Below are 12,147 nucleotides of genomic sequence, written 5' to 3' on the forward strand. Positions count from 1 at the left end.
ATCCTATAACTCAGAGATAACCACTGTTAACATTCCAGGGTACCTGTGTACATGTGTGTGGCAAGAAAGTCTCTCGCTCACCCCTGTCTCCCTATCACGGAGCACATGTTGAGCTCAATCCCTGACAGAGAAGGCATCCAATAAATAGAGCTAAATATTCTTGCATAAATTATTATAAAATTGTACACATTAAATTTTATATCAGATTCAATTTGTATGACTCCTATAGAATAGGCAAATCTATGGAATCTATGGAAAGTAGATTAGTGGTTGTGAGGGTCTGAACTGAGGGATGGTCAGAGTTGTGACTGCTAATAGGTATGTGACTTCCTTGAGAGATAATAAAAATTATGGGGGGCACCTGGGTGGCTCAGTCTGTTAAGCATCTTACTTCGGCTCCGGTCATGATCTCAGGGTCCTGTGGGAGCCATAAGTTGGGCTCCCTTCTCAGCAAGGAACCTGCTTCTCCCTCTCCCTCTGCCCCACAGCGCCTCCCCTCCCCCACTCATGCCCACTGTCTCTCTCAAATAAATAAATAAAATATTTTTTTTAAAAAATGCTTCAGGGAACATTACTAGCTGAAATAAGTCAGTCTCCAAAAGACAAATACTGCATGATTCCGTATACATGCGGCATAGAAAGTAGTCAAGCTCATAGAAACAAAAAGCAGAATGTGGTTCCCAGAGGCTGTGGGGGGAGAGAGGTTTGGAAATCGTTCAGTGGGTATAGAGCTTCGGTTACGTAAGATGAAAGTTCTAGAGCTCCGTTGCACAATATAGGTATCTTTCACATATTGTACGGTGCACTTTAAGATGGCTAAGAAAGTGAGTTTTTGTTATTTTTATACTGCAAAAGAAAATGATTTTGCAAGTCCTCAACGTCAGGGACGAGGGATAGAATTTGAATTTTACCGGTTTCAGACCTCAGTATTAGGGGTTAGAAAGGGATTCTGTGTCAGATTTTCCTGTAGATGCCCCTGCCCCAGCCAACTGGACAGAAATGCAAGCTTAGGTCAACTGTGGAAGGACAGGGTGGAGGGCATGGGCGAGAAGACGGTGAAAAGATCCATAGTGGGACCCCACAGAGGAGACACTGAATACGAGCTTAGAAATAGGCTGATGTGTTGGGTTAATTCTTGTTTTTATGAGAAATAATGTATTTGCAGAAGGTAACTGAGGAGTTAGAGGACATTCGTAAACATAAATGTCATTAAAACTCGGGGCTCTTCACCGGAGTTTTGAATGTACCTATTGACTTTGGTCATGAAATTTCCAGAATCTGTTGTTTTGCTGTGGCTATATTTTCCCAATCCTGATATGACCAACCAGAAGAAGTGTTATCTCACTGTGCTTCAAAGTAAGTGCAAATATTCTACCAGCTTCGTTTCAGAGCACAAATATTACCTTTAGCCTGGGTTTCTGAGGGTGGAAGCTAAATATAAGAACAAATTTCAATGAAGTTTAGATAATCTCATCCCTTGTTTAATTTGTCTTTCAGAGTTCAGATAGGCAAGCGCTTGTGAAATTGTGTTTTCTGAAGTCTTCTCTCTCGGACAGGGGAAGGAAACACTTTTGGGAGTAACCGATTGCATGGGCCAGTTTCCACTCCTGTGACAGGTGCTCAATAACTCTGTGACTTCAGGCAAGACTCTTTAGCTGGACCGTATCTTGCTTCCTCTGTAAAGTGACAGCATGGGATAAGAGGACCTCTAACCTACTTTCCAGTTGTTAACCTGGGTTGTTCTCCTCTGTAACCATTTAACTATTCTAGAAAGAAATAAGAGTTGGAAATTTAATTGTCAAATGACATGAGAATTAAAATGAAACTTGAACTTTGAGGTCAGTGTACCTACGGCATCGGGGAGAATTTGATTTGTAAGACATATCTGATTCTGAAAATGATAATATTGGTGATGGTGCATGACACCCCCAGTTGCATCTTCCTGCCCTCGTATTCTCTCTGGGATGCCCTCCCTGCCAGCATACTCCAAAGAACCTACAGTAGCCCCCCATACTCCAGACCCTGCTTGCTTTCTTTCCATCTAATCTAAACTGTCCCTCCTCCCATTTTTTTTAGAAGGTCTACTGAGTGCCATTGGTTGCTAATGGCTCAGTGACATACTGAGAAGTCTCCACTGTGTCATGACTCTTGACTAACTCACTTAAACAACGTGCCTCCTAATGAGACCTCCTAACTAGCATTCTGGATCCCTTGGCTGGGTGGTGGGTTGGAGACCTTGAGAGGGACATGTTTTCCAGGAGCCCTCCAATGCCACACTGAACACTCCTCCTTTGTCGTTGAAGACCTATTCTTTCCTTCAAGTTATGCCCAGTCTAGTGGGGAACGGGATGCTATAATGGCACAAAAATTCTTCTTCCCTCTCATTCACAAGATTTTCAATCACTGAGAGGGAAAGAAAGCCACATCAAGCTACACGGCATGGGGCCATTGAATGACAACACCACGCCTTGCCAAAGTCTGGGTCCAGTGGAGTCAGGTAAAGCATTGTGGTATGAATTTTCAACTCACCAAGAGTGCTGGTAGATTTTTAAAATGACCATGTGCAGATAATAATGACCAGCATTTGAGAATACAACTAGTCAACTCTGCTGTTGCAGTGTGAAAGCAGCGATAGCCAATCTGTAAACAAACGAGTGTGTCCGTGTTCCAATAAAACTATATTTATGGACACTAAAATTTGAATTTCATATAATTTTCACCTGTCATGAAGTAGTTTTTTGTTTTTTTGTTTTGTTTTTTTTTTTTTTTTTTTTTTTTTTTTCAGATTTTCTTTCAACTGTTTCAAAATGTAAAACCAGCCTTAGTTCACAGGCTGTACAAAAACATGCAGAAGCCTGGATTGGGGCGCCCTCCCTCCCCCTGCCATAGTTTGTGTAGAAGAAAGAGGAATCACCACACTTAATTCAATGAGCACCTACCGTACAGTGACCAGTAGAGAGAGAGTTTTCCATAGCCTAGTGGTGGAGAAAACAAACAATTAAAAGGATATAAAGTCCTGTTAGGAAGGGGGAAGGCTCCTAACCCAGACTTGGGAGAGTAGGGAAGGGACACCAGGAAAGTAGTGCCGCAGGAGGACCTAACGGATGGGAGGAGCCCATCAAGGAAACATGAGGGGAGAAAATATTCCAGATAGAAGACCTGTACAGTCAGAAGAATTGGGTTTGAGACCTGAGGGCTACCCTTAACTCATTATTGGCTGTCAGGCAAGTCCGTGTACACATGGGCTTCCGTTGGTGCTTCCTCTTGTGCCCAATGGATATAACGTTGATGCTTACCTCACCAGTTGTCAGTAAGAGGACAGAGACCAGAGTGTGACAGAATATTAGTTACCGTTCACGGTCCATGTTCTCCATTTGTGAATTGAATGAGTTGGTCTGAATACTCTGCAACGTTCCTACCAGTCCTGAAGGTCTATGAATTCCTGATTTTTATTTTTACATAAAGAGAAGCAGTGCCGTTGAGCAGTTCTGGATGCTGTCGATGTCAATGGTGCCCCGCCTCACCCCAACTGAAACTGCCCAAAGTTGAAGAAATAGGCTATCCCTTGTATTCAAAGATGACATCAGCGACTGTGATGGTGGCCGCTCTCTGGAGTAAAAGGATTGCAAGATGGACAAATGTTTCACCTTCACCCTACATGAGTTGGCAGCAGTGGTGATTTGTCAGAATCTGAACTTGAGGTTGGTCTAGACAAAGGCACTCGACGCTGTCCAGCTCTTGCTCTGCTGGCCCCAGTGGCTCACGTTCTCAGGTCTGCTCAACCCCTTCAATGCAAGAGAAGAGCTTTCAGACTCGCGGTTGATCCCCTTAGGTGAGTGGCAATATTTCTCTTCCTGCTCAAAATAACAAGTGGGAGTAGATTCCCTAAAGGTTGACCTTGGCGATGGTATGAAGTCCAGCAAGTGACAGACAGAGAAGAGATGGTAGGAAAAATAAAGCTAAAGGTGTTTGGGTCTGTCGAAGGGCATACAGCCATTTCTGTAACTCTTTTGTTCCTTTATAGTGATTTAGTTTCACAAAAATACCTGCAAGAGAGGAACATCTCAAACCCTGTCACAGACTTTGCAGAAGTCTGTGACATGCAAGGAAAGAAAATCTTCTGGGATTAAAAATATACCAGTGACACTGTGGGGGAGGAAAACATTTCCCTTCTTCCTTTCTAGGCTCTTTGGCTGGCCTAATCATTAAATTGATATTAGGCAGATTAACAGGAGAAAAACAAATTTAATTTCATACATATGGGAGCTCATAGAAATATGAGACTGAAAGAGGGGACTCAAGTAGGCAACTTTTATACTTTTTAGACAAATAAACAATAAATCTGTGAAGAATGAAGAGATGAAGAAGTTTGGGCTGGGGTAGTAAATTTGTGAAAAAGTGACAAGGTTTGCCCTTGGCCCTAAATGCCCTATCTCTGGTGATAAGGATGTCTCTCTTTCTCCTAGTAAGTACAGGGAGAGTACCTTTCACACAAGAGATATATTTCCTGCTTCCAGGAAAACACAAGAGAATCAGTGCCTCCTTCTTGCACTAGCTTTTTCTTATGTAATTTTAATTCAAAATAATCCATATGCCAAACAGGCATTTTTGGGGCAGGCTGCCCTGAATCCCGTCAACACCAATGAGAACAATAACTTGCCAACAGTACTAGCTCCAAGATCAATACCTAATGAAACTTCTGTCTAAAGATGAAGCTGAGTTCTGCTTGGTATATGTCGTGGTCATCTACAAAGATTTGGATATATTTGAAAGTCTATTAAAGACTATTTGCTCACCTCAAAATTTCTACCATGTTCATGGGGATAAGAAAGTCATCCCTGCTTTCAAAGATGCAGCGGGTAGGCTATTGAGCTGCTTTGCAAATGGCTTTCTGACTTCCAAGAGGAAACTGTGGTTTACACAGAAGTTTCCAGACTTCAATCTGACCTGCACAGCCTGGCTGTAGCTTCTGAAGCTCCATCAGTTTCCATGGGTGAGATTTCCCCCTGAAAACCAAGGAGGAATTAATTTAGTATCTGATTTTAAGGGGAAACTATAACTCTAGGGGAGCCATCTCCTCCTTATAGTATCAGAAGGACCAAAGACGTGCACTTAGAGCAGGGATGCTGTTTGTTTTCCTTTATGCTGCAGGTTTGGATGCGAAAAATACCTCCTCATAACCTGGCATTTGCTTCGGCTCTGCCCATGTGGTCCTTACAAGAGAATTTGCTAATGTTGTTCTTCAAGACCAGAAGGCTATTGATTTTCTTGGGTGGTTGAAGGACCCCTGCTCTCCTGATCAACGTTTCTGGGGGACACTCAGTAAGCTTCTTTGTAAGTGAAACTGGATTTCCATTCTACCTGAAGTCTGGAAGCAGTGTGTGTGTATATGTTTTACACTTTGAAATGTGCTTGATGGCGTTATGTATATTCACCTATGTTTCCAGTCTTTATGGGCATCCTATGGACTGTTTTGCACATCGGTTACTTCTTCCATATCAATAATATACTGTTTGCTTATATACTTACGTACTTACAAGTACGTAAGTATATATTTATATACTCGTTAAAATTTTTATTGCACAAATTGTCACAAATCTTTGATAGGACACATGAGACTTTTTAAAGCAATTATAGCATGTTCAGGAATTCAGTTATCTTCAACATGGGATAATTTGTTATGGTCTCATTTTGTGCAAGTTTGAGTTGTGTGACTTTGGGAAGTTCGAGATCTGAAAAATAGCAATAAGATCCCTGTAAGAACAATTTGAAATAATGCACATCTGTCCATATTGAATTTTTTTAAAAAGCCGTCAAGAATTTCAAGAATTCAGCACTGTTGGCCAAATGAAGTATAGACTGTGTTTAGGCTTGGCCATGTGGCAACCTCACTTAAGCTTGGTGAATAGAAATCCTGCCATCCATTGTTAACTCTGTACTCTGGCCCTGGATGAGTCTTCAGGAACTCACCCTTCAGGTAAAATTTGAAAACCCTATAGTAGTTACTGATGGGCAGAAAAATTAAAAAATAATAATAATAAAAATAAAACTTTTTTTCTTATTCTAAAATACAGTCCTATTGTAGAAAATCTATGAAATGAAGAAAATTAAAATAAAATTGCTAAGTAGAAATAGTAAGAAAACAAAAATTATACATCATACAAATTGAGAAGTCTTTGCGGTGAAAATATTTGTATTATTTATCTCCTTCTCCATGTATTGCTTTAGGTAGTTAGGTATATATATAATATATATATTATATATATATATATATTTTTAGGTAGTTAGGTGTGTGTGTGTGTGTGTGTGTGTGTGTATATATATATACACTTTTTTTTTTAAAGTAGTTTCCATGCCCAGTTTGGAGCCCAGCATGGGTCTTGAACTCTTGACCCTGAGGTCAAGACCTGAGCTCAGATCAAGAGTGAGACTCTTAAGTGAGCCACCCAGGTACCCCTGTACTTACGGCATATTGATTTATATAATTTTGTATCCTGCTACTTCCTCCTAACAATATATGAGAGTGATTTCCCTGTCTTCTTGGAAATATGACTTAACTGCTTTCTTTTTCACAGCACAGATGAAGCATAATTTGCCAATCATTGAGCATTCATTTCCATTTTCCTACTGTGGAAAATAATCAATGTTGAAGAACATCGAAAGTAAGTCACACCTTTTCACATAAAGCTTTGTCACATTTCAGTGTTACTGCCTTTGGAACGAAAACTTCATGAATTGAAAGATAATGGAATCACTCTGTCATATGCCTGAAACTAATGTAACACTGTGTGTCAACTCTACGTCAGTAAAAACATTGTAACAGCCATTAACAAAAGAAATTGAGGGGCACCTGGGTGGCTCATTCCTAAAAAGTCTGCCTTCTGCTCAGGTCATGATCCCAGGGTGCAGGGATGGAGCCCTTGCTCCCTGCTCAGTGGGCTGCCTGCTCAGTGGGGAGCCTGCTTTTCCCTCTGTCTCTGCTGCTCCCCCTGCTTGTGCTCTCTCTAGCTGTCAAATAAAAATAAATAAATACAAAAAATATTGAGAGATAGGAACTTTTTTTTTTAATTTCTTTTCAGCGTAACAGTATTCATTGTTTTTGCACCACACCCAGTGCTCCATGCAATACGTGCCCTCCCTATTACCCACCACCTGTTCCCCCAACCTCCCACCCCCCGCTTCCTCATGTTCTTTCTCATAGTCCATAGTCTCTCATGGTTCATCTCCCCTTCCAATTTCCCTCAACTCCCTTCTCCTCTCCAGAGCGATAGGAACATTTTAAGTTCTTTTTTTTTTAATTTTTTTTTAAAGATTTTATTTATTTATTTGACAGAGAGAGATCACAAGTAGGCAGAGAGGCAGGCAGAGAGAGAGGAGGAAGCAGGCTCCCCGCGGAGCAGAGAGCCCGATGCGGGGCTCGATCCCAGGACCCCGAGATCATGACCTGAGCCGAAGGCAGCGGCTTAATCCACTGAGCCACCCGGGCGCCCCACATTTTAAGTTCTTGATACATATTCCAAAATTGTCTCGGGGAGGAAAGCAAACCTTGAGTTTACCGGCTTAGGTTCTTCTCCCAGGGCTCTAGAAAGTACACTGACAAAACACAGGTTGTCGAGAGAAAAACAGTTTATTAACACACGCAGCTCACATTCACACGGGAGAGACTCAACGGTGAGTAACTCAAAGGAATGGTTGAAACTTGGGGTTTATACAGCGTCTTAACAAAGAACAACACCTTTGTAGAGGAGGAACAAGACAAAGGAAAAAAGAGTTTAGGCTCTTAGGATTAGAAAATTGTAGTAAAAAAAAAATGTGGGGACAACTAATGGAAGATAAGAGCTACTTTGTAGGGCTTATGATCTGGATTCCTCTCGTGCCATGTCCATAAGGGTCTAGAGTTGTCTCAGTGATTAAGAATCATCCCACGTCATGGCCGTTTGGCTAAGATCAAGTGTGAAGATCATCCTGCCCCTCCTGCTACAGATGGGAAGGTCAGAGTTTCCTGTGTTTGCTTCTTCTGAATCACTTCAGATCACAGTCCTTATGTCACAGGAGCAGACTTTGGGTAGCCTACTCTGAATGCTCAGAACTCCTTCATTGCCTTCCAAAATGCGTTCTAATTTTCAGTCAGACCCCCAGTGCACAGGAGGGCTTATGTCATCACGCCTCTGCTCACAGTGAATATTCTTTTTCTTTTTTCCTTTTTTTTTTAGATTTTTATTTATTTATTTGACAGAGAGAGATCACAAGCAGGCAGAGAGGCAGGCAGAGAGAGAGAGGAGGAAGCAGGCTCCCTGCTGAGCAGAGAGCCCGATGCAGGGCTCGATCCCAGGACCCTGAGATCATGACCTGAACCGAAGGCAGTGGCTCAACCCACTGAGCCACTCAAGTGTCCCTCTTTTTTCCTTTTTTTAAAGATTTTTTTTTTTTAATTTATTGACTTGACAGACAGAGATCACCAGTAGACAGAGATGCAGGCAGAGAGAGAGGAGGAAGCAGGCTCCCCGCTGAGCAGAGAGCCCGATGCAGGGCTCAATCTCAGGACCCTGAGATCATGACCTGAGCCGATGGCAGAGGCTTAAACACTGAGCCACCCAGGCACCCAAGACCTGCATTTTTGGTTTTATTTGCAATTCAGTGAAGGTGAATCTTTTTTTAAAACATCTACTAGGCCTTTTCCTTTGTCTTTGTAGGATGCCAATTTTTCTCCATGGTAGGCATGGAATTTAAATATTCTCTTGTTAATCATGGAGAAGAGAATGGTAGGAGGGTCAGAAGGAAAGTTAAGGGTATTTAGAGAAGAGAATGGAGCCATAAAGAGCAGGGAAGTCCTGAAGTAATTTGAGCGGTGTAGTGAAATAATTAGTGAAATAATTAGGTCATTGTCAAGGAATGGAAAATCAGCTTTGGCTGAGATCATTTGCCTTGACTGGCTCTTTCAAAATGAGAGGACTGAGTCCTTAACCTTCAGAACAGCTGCTTCTTCTTCCCCTACCCCCTCCACCTTCCAGTGCTGGAAGGGTCTGAAAAACCCCCATATATACAATAATAGCTATCTGATGGTTTTATTCCGTTGTTGGTAAATGACGTAGAATCTTATAAGGCATTGCATTTTCTTCTCTAGCAATATTCCTATGGAGTAGGGTCTATTTGTTCGTACTTGTGCACGTGGTACAGAATGCCAGGCCGTAAAGAAATTGAGGAGGTTGAATGCTAAGGAGGAAGTTGAATTGTCCATCAATGTCGAGCACATGCAGCTCTGCGGAGGGTGATGGGAGAGATAACCAGCCGAAGCTGTTACAACTTTTCTTTTCTTTTCCAATTCAAAAAACAACCCATGACCATGAATATGAAAAACAGGAACAAGTGTATAAACAAGTGTATAAACTTCCTAACACTCAGAAGAAAACTATTACAACAGTTGAGCCTCTTTTAGTCTCTTCTTCAAGAAATGGTCATTTTAAGAATTGCTGATTTGATATTCCTTTGGCTTTTCTTGACTCTACTGCAAATTTTGTTGGGGCCCCCCTCTTTTTATTTTATTTATTTATTTGACAGAGCAAGAGAGAGAGAGTGTGAGCAGAGGGAAGCGGCAGGCAGAAGAAGGAGAAGCAGACTCCCCGCTGAGCAGGAAGCCAGGTGTGGGGCTTGATCCCAGGACCCCGAGATCATGACCTGAGCCGAAGTCAGACCCTTAACCGACAGAGCCAGTCAGTGCTCCTGCCAATTTTGCTTTTAAAAACCCATTGGATATTATCAGTTGCTTCAAACCATTTACTGGAAGAGAGGAAGCTGGGTAAAGGTATAATAGCACCTAGCTTATTCCCTGGAACATGAATCATAATTCATTCCTGGAAGGATATGTAAAGGGCCCTCCTGTTTGCCTGGCCTGAGGCTCATGGTGCAGTAACACATTCAAGGATTACAACTTATGTTACGGACCGCAGAATCTGGTCTTCTAACTCCCAACCCAGTGCATTTTCTACTAAATCCAGTTGCCTTGTGATTTCCCTTCCTGAGTGGGCAGATCTGTGTGAGGGCCACTGATCTAAATCCATTAGAACTCACTCTGGATCTGGGACTATAGAATTTCCCATCTGGAACTACGTTGAAGGATGAAACTCAAGCTCCAATGATCTGTGAGGAGAATCCAAAAATCCCTTCTCTGGGCAAAGCAACCTTTGAGTGGGGAAAACGGAGGGTAGTTTCAGAAAACTACCAGAGAATAATTCTCCTGCCTCCTCCATTAGAGCATCCTAGTGGGAGTTCCGTACGGCAAGACAGCTGCTTCCCTGTGTAAGCTCTCTGGGGTTGGAAGTGTTAGATTCAAAGCCCTTCTGGATTCTGTAGGGAAGGGTTATATACCGGTGGTCACTAGATAACAGTAACTTGAGACGTGAAGACTCCAGGCCTGATCCTTCTTAGGCTCCCAGGCCAGCCCTTTGAGGGTGGGTCTAAAAGACAAACAGATCTTTGTGCATCCACATTCCAGCTTTTGTTATCCCACGTCTAAACATTAAGGTTAATTTAGTTAACCTGTCTTTACCTTAAAGAGAAGGAGGGATTTGCTGCAGGATTCATCTGGGCAACTTCATCCTCCTAGGAATGAGAGAGAGAGAGACAGAGACAGAAGAGGGGAGATTGGAGGTAGACAGGCACAGCACTTACCTCTGTTTAATCCCAAGCAGTACCCAACCCAGTAGGATTAAGTTCATGTGGACTGCCTTTATGTTTTCTATTTCCAGAACCTAGCACAGTGCCTGGCATAAAGTAAGCCCCCCCCCCCCCCAAAAAAATGCTTGTTGAATGACTGAGTGAATCATTTGATCATGGTACACGGGATTTCCATTTCTAAAGGTTTTTCAAAGAATAATTCAGGCTAGTGGGGGCTCTCCTTAGGCCATGGACTTGCTGGGGACTATGAATTTCTCGCATTTGTCTTGTTAAATCATTAGTAGCCATATATATTTAATTACAACTAAGCTTTTATTGAAGGACGATGTTCATTTCTAATTTAATGGTTGACATTATGTACTTCAGTTTCCTTCAGGCAAAGGGAAAAAGTTTCCAGAATTTAACAAAGTACTTGGCACTGTGTGGTGAGTTAAAACGTACTTTTATTTCACGAGTCCCCACAACATTCCTGTTGAGAGTAGGTAAAACTGTACCAACTAGAAAAGCAATGAGGTAGATTTGCAAGGGATCGCTGTGAAAATCCATCTCCCAGAACTAAAGACACAACGATGACTTAAAATCAGGTTTTGCCAAACGCAGAGCTACGTTTCTGGTTTCCCTGTTTTTTCAATCTGGGCCTGTCTCGAGCCCGCTCTGAGGGCAGGTCATGGGGTTGTATCTTTCCACAAGGTCGGCTTTACACAGTCGTAAAGCCAGGTAAATACAGCTGTAAAGCAGGTTCAGGATTCCAGATTCAATGGCATTTCATGGAGCATTTAACCTGGCTTCAAGCATGGCACCCAAAACAAAGCACAATACAAAGTCACGGAAGAAAGATACAATAAAGAGTAAGAAAGTAATGAACCAAAGGCGAAGTCAATTTGCGAGCCCATGAATTATGTTCAAGCCGTGGAGGGTCTCTGTCATGTTCAGTGATCAACCAGGCAGAGCCTTTGGCTACTTTCCTGATTATATCACTCCTTGACATGAGTGACACCGTCTTGCACTCTGCAGGGCCTTTGGTAGTCACCTCTTGTAAAGAGGCCCCCTCACCCCCATCCAGGGGTGAATTGGCTGAATAGGCAGTAGGTATCCAACAGTTTCTGTAGACTGTGGGCTCTGAAAGGAAAAAATGGGGATATTACAATTCCAGCACCTGGAGACTTTACAGATTAGGGGATCCCTTCTTCGAAGTCTGTTCTGATTGAACAGCCTATCGCAGTCGGAAGAAGGGAGACTCTGTTCTTTGAGCACGTTATTCTCCAGGATCAGAAGCTCGAGGTCTCCCCTGTGGTAGGAACACTTGCGGCAGCAGTGATCTTAAGGTCCTAAAACTTCCAAATCAAATCAAGGACTTCTTGAGGAATAGAATGGAGAAAGGGAAGAATAGAAATCTAGAAAGGTAAACAGGCCAAGCTGGACCCCTGTTGTTTCTCCCCTGACACCCAACCTTGAAAATCCAGCCAAATCTCA

This window comes from Meles meles, chromosome 5 (genome assembly GCF_922984935.1).
Source record: "Meles meles chromosome 5, mMelMel3.1 paternal haplotype, whole genome shotgun sequence".
Taxonomy (NCBI): Eukaryota; Metazoa; Chordata; class Mammalia; order Carnivora; family Mustelidae; genus Meles; species Meles meles.